The sequence below is a fragment of the Toxorhynchites rutilus genome, chromosome 1, assembly GCF_029784135.1.
Source record: "Toxorhynchites rutilus septentrionalis strain SRP chromosome 1, ASM2978413v1, whole genome shotgun sequence".
Lineage (NCBI taxonomy): Eukaryota > Metazoa > Arthropoda > Insecta > Diptera > Culicidae > Toxorhynchites > Toxorhynchites rutilus.
Genome location: NC_073744.1, coordinates 94668078 through 94679044, shown reverse-complemented (window position 1 = coordinate 94679044; position 10967 = coordinate 94668078). Strand labels below are relative to the sequence as shown.

The window sequence follows — 10967 nt, the reverse complement described above, 5'->3', positions numbered from 1 at the left end:
AAGTATACAGTAATGTATTTGAATCCGGACACTTTGCGTTACATTTAATATCATATCGCAGCCACAACATTTTGTGTATGTTGAATTAATGCGATTGATTAGTAACTTTCATGTAACAATCAGTAACTATATTAGTAACTATTAATCGCATAAATTCAACATGAAAGAAATGTTATGACGGTGGTATGATATTGAATGTAATGCAAAGTGTCCGGATAAAAAACGTCCGGATCCAAAAGCATTACTGTAAAAGAGAGTTAACTCGACTGAAAATTTTTCAGTTCGGCCTACAAAAACGAAATTAATTGGAAGAGTACAGCATAATGCATAGACGTGAGTATGAGCTTCCCCATCTCACATTCCTATAAGATAATTGGGTTTCCAGGTGGGCGCGCTACATACGGATACGAATGATTTCAATAACCTGTTTTCGAAGCTATCATTAAGCTATTGAAACAATTTTTCGAGTCAATAAATAGCAATCATATAACTCTTGGATATTTTATCTTTTGTATGAAATAATTATCATACTGTTCCGTTGATCCGAAGCAGAATGAATCACGCTTAAAGAAGGAATGGATTTTTTCTTGGAATTTACTCAGCAAAAATAATACCATTTCCCAACAATTAAAAACGACAAACGGTAAACAGCTTCATCAAAGTGATTTCTTCGATATGGGAATATATTCACTACATCATGTCATATATTTCATATTCTTCATTATGAAATCCACATCCATGGCACCAATCGGTATCGAATTTTCATCGACACCACGATTTTTGCTAAATGCTCCTTTCAGTTCGGCCTGTAAAAAACTTTTCTGAACTCTAATCCATCAAATTTGGAGCCCTGAAAAGGGCCGTTGATTATATGCTAAACTAATATAGCACGCTCTCCTCGAATACGATGGGCCAGCTGGATGTCCTTGGGCATGATGTGACACGTTTTGTATGATTAGCACACAAATTGGTATCTTCGAATAGGCCTCCTGCAGCGTTATAACCGCGGAAACGGCCCTTTTCAGGGCTCCAAATCGGATGGATTAGAGTTCAGAAAAGCTTTTTACAGGCCGATCTGAAAGGAGCAACGTAAATTACTGTTTGCATAAATGCCCCATGTTATTTGAATAATCGCATGAGTGTCCCAAGAGACAAAATCTTTGTTTACCTAAAGTGAAAAGTTCTGATCATTTCGGATACGCAGAAATCATAATTTGAGTAACTACTGGTTCAAATTATGTTAAAGTAGTTGTTTTTAAAGAGCTAATTGTTTGGATAAGTGTCTTATGTCATCTGAATAGTCTCATATATAAAAAAATATATAGCATCAACAGCAAAAGTGTCTCATATTCAACGGAACAGTTGAACTGTTTCGAAAGATTTCACACGAAGACGTATTTATATAATAACATCACAGTAAAACGCAGTTAGTATATATACATTTTTTTTCAAAATCTTCAAATCCGGAGGAATGTCCACGTAGACAACAAGGGAGTGGATGTAAGGAATACCCACATGGTATGTGGACAGCTTCTTATCAAGTTTCATTCAATCATCCTCATACTTCGAATTGGCAACATTGTTAGGGTCGAAACAAACGAGAGTTTCCTTGCAAGCGCATGCTCATGAAACATAACCGATGTATTTTCGCCAATTTATGGCATCTGTAGAAGATGGGTTGGAAATATCCAACGGCAATCGATATCAGTCGCTTCGCTTATGTCTTGGGGAGAACATTGTTATTTGTACGGTAATTCTTCAGCGTGTGAAAGTTTATGAAGTGGGTTGGCGGTATGTCAATAGCTGGCATGTGATATCATTCCTTTGAATTTGCAACGGTCAAGAGTTTCTTATTTGTATATTTGTTCATATGAAACGTTGTTTGCTGAGTCTAATGGTGAAGATCTCATTCAGGCTAAATTAACACCACATGTGCTGGAGAATATGGTTTGATGAACGAAGGTTTATTCAATCCGATGAGTGTTGGAGTACTTGAATTTTAGCAGGTTAGTAACAGCCAGTGAGGGAAATAATCGAAGTGTGTAATGTGTGAGGAGAATATTCTATCATGAAGTGCCGAATTAATTTACTATCGAAACAAATTATAATGTGGTAGTTGTGGTTATCATTAATTACGCGTTCCAGAGAAACGATGAAAAGCCTAATTCGAAATAAGTATTCGGATTACCGCTGATTGATTCTAACATCAACACTGTGGATGTTCAACTATAAATACAGAATACTAAAAGAATCACAAATATGTGTTTAGATGTATTATTCGTGATTTGCAGCGTGATTTCAACGGTTAATTACGCTTTCATTCGTGAAGCATATAGTGTATGGCATATGGTAAGTGATGCTTTTTATTTTGAAGTGTTTCAACAAAATAATTTATGACACATCATCATATAACGCATTTTTCTAAATGAATTAGGCTATGTCTTTCAAAAGTTGTGAACTTTGTGTTTGATGGTATTGTTGAGATTCAATTCAATTATTCTAATATTTGAAGTAGGTTCCTTCGTCCTTACAATATTTTAAGTGCATGTGACAAAATTGAAGTGCGTCAAGTAATCTATCTCTATGTTTTCATGACGCCAAAGAGGATAATAAATTAATTGATACAAAAAGCCGTGATATCTTTTTCCAATTTCAGCTCATTTGGCCCAAATATTTGTTTAAGGAAAAAGAAATCCATTATTCTTTCCGGCTCTACTGATCGATATCTTATGTTTTATAAGTGCGGTTCGTTTTCCCTAAGTAGCGTTAGAAAGATAAGATTCCGTACTACAAAGCTTTCAGACCGTTTTGTGATCGTCTGACTCAATTTTGTCAGCGCGTCGAAGATGAATACGAACAAGAATAAAATAGGTATTACTTCGATAAAGCTGAAAACGCTGGAGAGTTAGCTATGAATGTGAATAAAGTTTATGTTCCTAATACTGTAATGTCGAAGTGTTCATAAAATAATGAAAATCGTCAGATGTGACAATCGTGTTTCGATTGTCAGCAGTTCAATATTGCACAAATTCCGTTAGAAACCAATTGAATGGAATCTCGATGGAAGGGTGCCACCCGAGTTAACGCAAAAAAACTTATGGACTTATGGACTTATGGCAACATGTTCAATTTTATTATCTAAAGATGAACTAATCATGAAAAGTGCCAAGATAATAATGTTTAAATATCGGTGATTCGGTACAAACGCTGATCATGCTTAATGACTATGAAGAATATGCTTTGTGTTTGTGTTCATAATAGTTCACATTGGAAGATTCAAAAACTGATTGTATGAAAAAAAAATTCACATTGTTCTATTGAGTTCGATGTGATATACACTGCGTTTCACAACTATAGAACCACTCGTTTTTATGAGTTTCCGTACGATCATACCAATAGGAGTGATACTAGGGACAGATAATCTTAGGCAAGATTTATATGGGTTGTGGCATGTTATTGCAGATTAAGGTTGATAGGTTCAGTTGAATGTCGGACCTGAGAAATCGGTTGGAATTAGGCTTAGGTTAGCTCAACTCTTTGGTCTTGAAAACGATTGCATTTGTCGAGCGTTGTCGGATATCTAGTAAAGCGGGAGTTCCCTTATAAATTCCGGGCGAGCACTAACATAGGAATCGAGATCAATACCCAATCGGCCTAGGATTTTCCCGGATTAGAAATTTTTTCGACATGTTATGAAATAAATATGTTCGGGTAATGACTTAAGTAGTAATTTTGATTAGTAATCTATGTCTGCGAGATAATCAGTCCATTTTGTTTTCAATTTAATATGGCAGTAAGAACCGACATCTATTTATATAAACGAATATATGTACCGTACCATGCAGGCATAAAATAGACCCCATTCGTAATGCTTAGCTTCTCGTTCAGTAACTCCAACCCTACCTCCCCATGGTGTCGACTGGGGTATTTATTTATATATTGATTTAACTATTTGAGCCTGCACTTGGGTAGACAGTTCACTTCGTAGTTGCTCTTCGTGATTGACCTGAATCACCGAAGTTGCACACAGAACACACTGAATGATGCTTGGGAGTAGCAAATCATTCTCATTGTGAAATTTTCGGTGATATGAGCTTTAAATAGCCGGCCACGTCCACGCATGAGGCACATTTCGAGCTCGGTGGCTATGTGAACACCCAAAATTTCCGTATATGGGGCTCAGAAAAACCACACGTGATTGTTGAGAGGCCATTGCATTCGCCAAAAGTCACTGTTTATTGTGCATTATGGTCTGGTGGAGTCATCGGGCCGTATTTCTTTGAAAATGAGGACGGCGAGACGGTAATTGTGAATGGTGAGCGCTATGGCCGCATGTTAACCGATTTTTTTTTGCCACAAATTGAAGATATGGATACGGATGACATATAGTTTCAGCAGGACGGCGCCACGTGCCACACAACACGACCAAACATGGCCATATTGCGAACGAAATTTGAGGGAAGCATAACTTCGCGTTTTGGTGATGCCAATTGGCCGTCTAGATCATGCGATTTGAACCCGCTAGACTTTTTTCTGTGGGGTTATGCGAAAGACCGTGTCTATACCAACTCTCCGCAAACTCTTGAACATTTGAAAGACAACATTCGTGAAGTTATGACCGAGATACCGCCCCATATGTGCCGAAAAGTCATCGAAAATTACCTGTTCCGGATGAAGGTGTGCGAGGAAGCCCTAGGTGGACATTTGAATGATGTTGTATTTCACACATAATGGCATAAACCAAACTTTAATTTGAAATAAAAGTTTCATCGAAATTCGAATTCTAAGTGTGTTTTATTTCAATTTACTTTCGGAATTTAAAGTTGGAAATTTCAAATTTATTTAAATTTTCTCGACCGAGGTTATTTTTCGCAACCTGAGAAGGTATCCAAGAAACTTATAACAAGAAATATTTAGTGATATATGATTTTTTTTTTACCTGAGTAGGTCACGGAGGGAATTCTTTTGGGGTTTAACCATATCTTCTTTGTATATAACAGCTATTACAATCATTCTTCTCGGGGGCTTTGGACCCTCTGCTCTGGTTCTCAATAGTCTCAGGTTCTTTTTCGGACATTACAGATCTGTCATTCGCAGGCGAAGTTTATTTATTTATTCATTTACTAGCTGACCCGGCAAACTTCGTCCCGCCAAAAAATTATTTTTTGTTATCAATACATTCAAACATTCACGTTTTCGTACTTACGATCATGGGTCCAATCGTAGAACTGTTCATTGATTCATCTTCTAATTGACCCTTTACAATTCACTTTTAATATAAATTTCTTGGAAGTCCAAAACTCGTCATTATAATATCAAATTACTAGCTGACCTGGCAAACTTTTTTTTCAAAAAAATATATATTTTATTAAGGTACATATGGCGTTAGCCTGACGGGGCCGGGAGTTCAATATTTTGACAATTTTTGTCTTACGACTATGTTAGTAATTTGTAACCGATTACTCGCGGTTGGTTCGAGATTAGTATTACAAAGATTCTCATAATTGGGATGTGCAGTCTACAGTGCTCTATCTGTGTGACCGACACGGAATACTTCCTATTGGGGTGCAACTGACCATTAATCAGCGATGCCCCCCCTAGTATGTACCTCATATCAATCATTGCCATATATATTGAATCTAGTAAAAATATTTTGGTCGTTAAATGAACAATAACTAATGCATAAGTGTAAGTGTGTATGACTGTTTTAACAATTTGTAGCAAAGTAGAAAATTGAAATTGAGAAAATTTATATTAATTTCATTCAATTACTGACTGGTGAAAAATACTTAGTAGAACCGGAAGCCATTTTACATTGTTAAAATTTGAATAAAAATTATTACTCAAAGTTGTTTAAATACCTTGGAGACTTAGTCATAGCCTTAATTTAATTATTTCTCTATACATCTTCTCGCATTTCCGCCAAACTTTTATCCATAATATAGAATCATTATCAGACACAATTTTTGTTCCCCCACATTACACAGAACATATATGAGAGCCTTTTTTCATATATGATTTTTGTTTCAAAAGCTTTCATCCGAAAATTCATTGTCATTTTCCCTTCATAAAAATGGAACATGAAGTTCAATGAGATCTGTGTCGAATTGTTTGACACATTTGCACGACCCTATTGGACTTGAGTCAAACGGGTTACATAATGCAATATTGGGATCCGATTGGGTAATTTTGACTCGAGCAGATTTTAGTATACAGGAGAGTAGTTGATCAGTAGATGAATATGGGATTCCCGAGGAAATAACACTATCGATTCCCCAAAGGCGTATCTTGACGATTAATCAAACTAAAAATGTGCGTATGAGGTAATTCTCGCATTTGCCATACAGCCGAATATGTCCAGCAACGTGTGGGACCGAATACGTGGAATGTGGTAGTGGAGCCCATTACCTTAACTTGTCCTCCTTTGTTACGTCCACGATGCCGATGCCGTACAACCACACGGGTTTACGGTTTGAAAGAAAATAAGATATTTTTTTTGGGGTCCGCGTGTTTTATACTCTAGCAGTACACACTCACAGGATAGAGACAAATCGGCAGACTCAGCCAAAGGGGCGAGTCCAACGAGACGAACGAATGAGCGTTAAAAGGCAGCGATGGCAAAAAAATACATTCATTACGATTTGTTCGCTCGTTGGATTCACATGCAAGCTAAAAAGGGTCCTTTTCAGGATCACAAAATTATCTTCAATCTAAAGAGTTTATTGTTTTGTTATCACTCGATATCCCCATCTTGTTCGGCTAATCCTTTCTGTTTAGCAATTGCATTTGTCACTCGCCACAGCTTTCACAGTTGGAAATTTTCTTCCCATCAATTCAATTTGTGTTTTATTATTATTTTGGATATTGGTTTAGAAAGCATTGAACTGTATTTCCTAAACTCTTTTTTGGAAGGTTTAATGGCCCTGAAAAGCGCCTTGTTTTATGGAATGGTTCCAATTTAGAAAACTTGGTACTCGTGGTTTTGAAAAAAACCATTTCGAACGCCCTCGATGCCGCCTTGTTCTGGATTTGCCACCAAAGCAGTTTGTATAAAGAACAAACTTTTTTCTTCTGCTACCTGATGCCGTTTTGCGATTGCGTTTGCCACTCGCCACTCGCTGCAACTGCCTGTTGTCGTCTTGATGTGTTCTGTTCTGAATGCGGTTTTTCTTATCGTCGCGAGCAGCTTCATCAGGCAACTCGATCACTTCGGCGGCCGAAACTATATAACACCGGCTAGGTGGACTGGTACACTGGTACTAACGCGCTCGGCCTAGCTACCCTTGCGGGGAACTCCAGATCAACACAGTTCGAGCGGGATTTTGCCTTTCCCTTCACTTTTCCTCCTTTACCATGTCCAGACATGGCTGCTTGGGTTGGTTTGTTGATGTGTTGTGATGCGAACCGATGTGGTGTACGGTTTGAATGAGAATGATCGTTACGGAAGGAAGGAAGGAAGGTCTTGAATTATAGAGACTTTAAACTTTTGCAGTTCATTCGTCTCTAGCCTTGAGAAAGGCCCTTTGAAAACTCTACTCTACTCTATTACTCTACTCCAGCGCTACCACCTCCGCCCTCTTGCCTTGAGAAAGGCACTCGATCGCCGTCCAGCTCGTCCAGCAACGATGTTGTCCAGTCGGTGTCCACACAAAGAATGTCGTTACGGCAGCGGAGCGGGGATTTTTAAGCTGACTGGCTGGCTCGAGAATAACGCATGTGTGAGACTGCGACCAATGTTTCGTTCATTTTTTTCTTTCTCCTTTCCAATCGTGCTTCATTCTATTTCGCTGCTGCTCTGGTTGCCCGTTTTGGTCGGTACGATTTGAGGAGCACAAAATGGACCAATCAAAAATGGGCACATAGTGCATTTTGAGAATGCTTGATATTTCACAATTATTCAATTATTTATCTCAAGAAAAATGAAATGTTATTCATTATGATAGATGCGTAGATATATTTCCTATCAATTGATAGAAAACCTTTGCGATCTATTGAGAAATGCTCGAGTTATAAGCGTTCCAAATCTTGCATTTTTTCCTACTTGTTCAGTGCCTAGATTTCCATTTCACCCCCTATATCTTCCGGTTAGACGTAGTCCTACGTCAAAATATCATGTTACATGTTATTTAGTATCGCCTCAAAGCAATCGCACCTCTAGGCATCGTTCGTACAACGTAAACCAAGCGCCAAACAAGCGTTCGCCATAGCATGCATACAGAGCCATACATTGGTGGCTTGAAACTACTAGGAATATAAACACTTCGCATCATTTTGCGCTATTCTCAAAAGATACGCTCCTTTTAATATTACTGACCTCGAAAAAAAGCATTACTTTCTCATGCTCGAGAGAAGCGCAGCTGTCACCCTTAGTGGAAGAAGTTTTGTTACTGGCAAGCGAAACCTAATCACATACAAAATTCCAGAACGACATTTGTTTTCTTGGTGACTAAACAAGCGAAATAAACTTTTTTTTGTTAATAACAACCTCGAAAACAGTAGCAATACTTCATTATGATCAATATTAGTGCAAATGCAATCCTAGTTGAAGGCAGTTGTGCGACTGGCACGCGAACCCAAATAATTTATAACATTCCAGTAAGACATTCAAGATACTTGGTTTTCCCCAAATTATTTTTTGGCGCACAATATTAACGCTTGCTTCGCCATAACGTCAGTTTAATGAATTGATGCATTCTCAAAGGCACCAACGAACCCTTATGATGACGGAAAACAGACAATGTTAACTGCTTGGAAAAAAAACTGAATTATGCCACACAGCTTGTACTCTGCTGTAGCACCCATCGATGCGAATTCGCTGATGAGTTTTTCAAGAGCGACCGCCTTCACCACCTGCGGGGGGAGCTTGATTTTGGTTGCTGTCTGGGTAACAGCGTTTACATTTTCGACCGACGCGTCGAAATCGCCTACTTCGCTGTTGTACGATGCGGTGTCACACTCACGAAGGCTCGGTTCAGTGCGAGCGCTTTTCACTGCATCAACATCGCGTGCATCATTGGATGACGCTTGCCTCGAAATTTTATTGCCCCTGGCAATGCGGTCGTTTTTTGCAGGGCTAGAGCCTGCCTTCCTCTTCTTCTTGCTCATCACACACTATGTGAAGCGTCCAATTTATGACGCGGAAAGAAAAACACACGATACGAATAACGCGAAAATCGAACAGAAAAGCCAAACGACGATATCAAAGTTGGATTACCACTGGTGGGGTCCAATCTTAGATCGAAGCAAAAGCAAAGTGAACTGGATTACTCAACAGTCCGATGCCGAATGAAAGTTTGCCTTTTTTTTTTTTTTAAAGATTAATTATAATTTTATTCAGTTCTATAGTGTTATACATATGTTTTCATTTTCAAGAGATACAATTTTCAATTTTTCAACCTTTACAACCATTTACATTATTATTATGTTTGTTTTTTAAATTTTTGTTGTGTAAATTTATTTTTAGATTTGATGAATCTTCATCATATATTGATTTTAATTTTATAACCTACTTAACCTAAATTTTCATAATTTCCTAATTTGTTAGCTCATGAATGAGACGATGTTCAGACGATGCAGCGCTCGCTGTTAACCACTCGTAGGACTCGTCTATACGTTGCTGAATGGTTTTGCACCCGGAAATACTATGCAGGTCTCTAATTCTAGTTCGAGGTGGTGCATCAAGGATCATCCTCAAGAGTTTGTTCTGCACTATTTGCAGTTTTTTCTTGTGCATCTCAGCACAGGAACCCCATACCGGCATGGCGTAATTAACAACAGGAGCAATAATCATTTTGAATACTGCTAATTTATATTCCAAATGAAGCTTGGATCTTCGATTTATCGGTATAGGGACTGCAATAGACCAATACATTTACGCCTGATTTCATCCGTGTGTACACGGTACAGTAATTTATCGTCCATAATAACTCCGAGGTACTTTACTTCGTTGGTCCAATTCACGCGTCTGCCGTTTACACTGATGTAGCAGTTTGGTGGAGGGGATAACTTCGGCGAAGGGCGATGCTTAAACAGAATAACTTGACTTTTTCCCTCATTTACTTTAATCTTCCAACTATGAAGGTATTCCACATAACTCGTTACTCCTCGTTGAAGTCTTGATCTATAATGTACTGGTATCCTGCCATTCGCAATGATGGCGCTGTCATCTGCGTATAATGCAAGACTGCAACCAGCTGGTAGTTGGGGAACGTCGGAGGTGTATATCACATATAGAATGGGGCCCAAAAGACTGCCTTGAGGTACACCCGCAGAAATATCACATAGTTCAGAGCAGGAACCAGTAATATGCACACGAAATTTTCTCGTCTTCAAATAACTACGCACCATTTTTACTAGGTACAGTGGGAAATTTGCTCCTACTAATTTATGGATTAGGCCATCGTGCCAAACGTTATCGAAGGCCTTCTCCACGTCTAGTAGCACCATAGCACAGTTGTTAGATAAAGCCTTGTTCCTCTTGATGATTTTTTCCACACGAACCAATTGGTGTACTGTGGAATGACGTTTGCGAAATCCAAACTGCTCCGGAATAATGATTTGTTGTTGATCGATATGTATCATCAGCCGCTGGAGGATTATACGTTCAAAAATTTTGCTCACCGCAGACAGAAGCGTGATTGGCCTGTAACTCGCTGGAAGCGTAGGATCTTTCCCTGGTTTGTGTATCGGAATGACTTTACCTGTTTTCCATCTGGTAGGAAAATATTCCAATTGGAAACACCTGGTGAAGATAGCGGCCAAGAAGTTGTAGGTTCTGTTATTTAATTTTTTCAGTACTAAGTTGAAAATAGCATCGGTTCCCGGGACCTTCATATTCTTCCCGAGTTTCACAGCCATGTTAACGTCGGCTGCCGTTACATTAACAGCAACTGGGTTTTCATTTCGCATGTTTAGTTGTATAATTGATTGTTCAACTGCAGCTTCGTTTGAACTTACGATGTTTCCTC

The 10967-nt window shown here is 38.5% G+C and overlaps 1 protein-coding gene across 6 annotated transcripts in view; it reads left to right on the top strand.

Moving 5' to 3' along the window:
• Positions 1-1721: 1721 nt before the first annotated feature.
• Positions 1722-10967, top strand: part of LOC129779506 (tachykinin-like peptides receptor 99D) — a 214628-nt gene continuing 205382 nt past the window's right edge. For 3 of the 6 annotated variants that reach the window (XM_055787051.1, XM_055787060.1, XM_055787017.1), the window contains exon 1: positions 1722-2349. The gene's annotated coding sequence lies outside the window, so the exon portion shown is untranslated. The remainder of the gene's footprint in view (positions 2350-10967) is intronic. The other 3 variants (XM_055787026.1, XM_055787035.1, XM_055787042.1) reach the window with 3 other exon arrangements.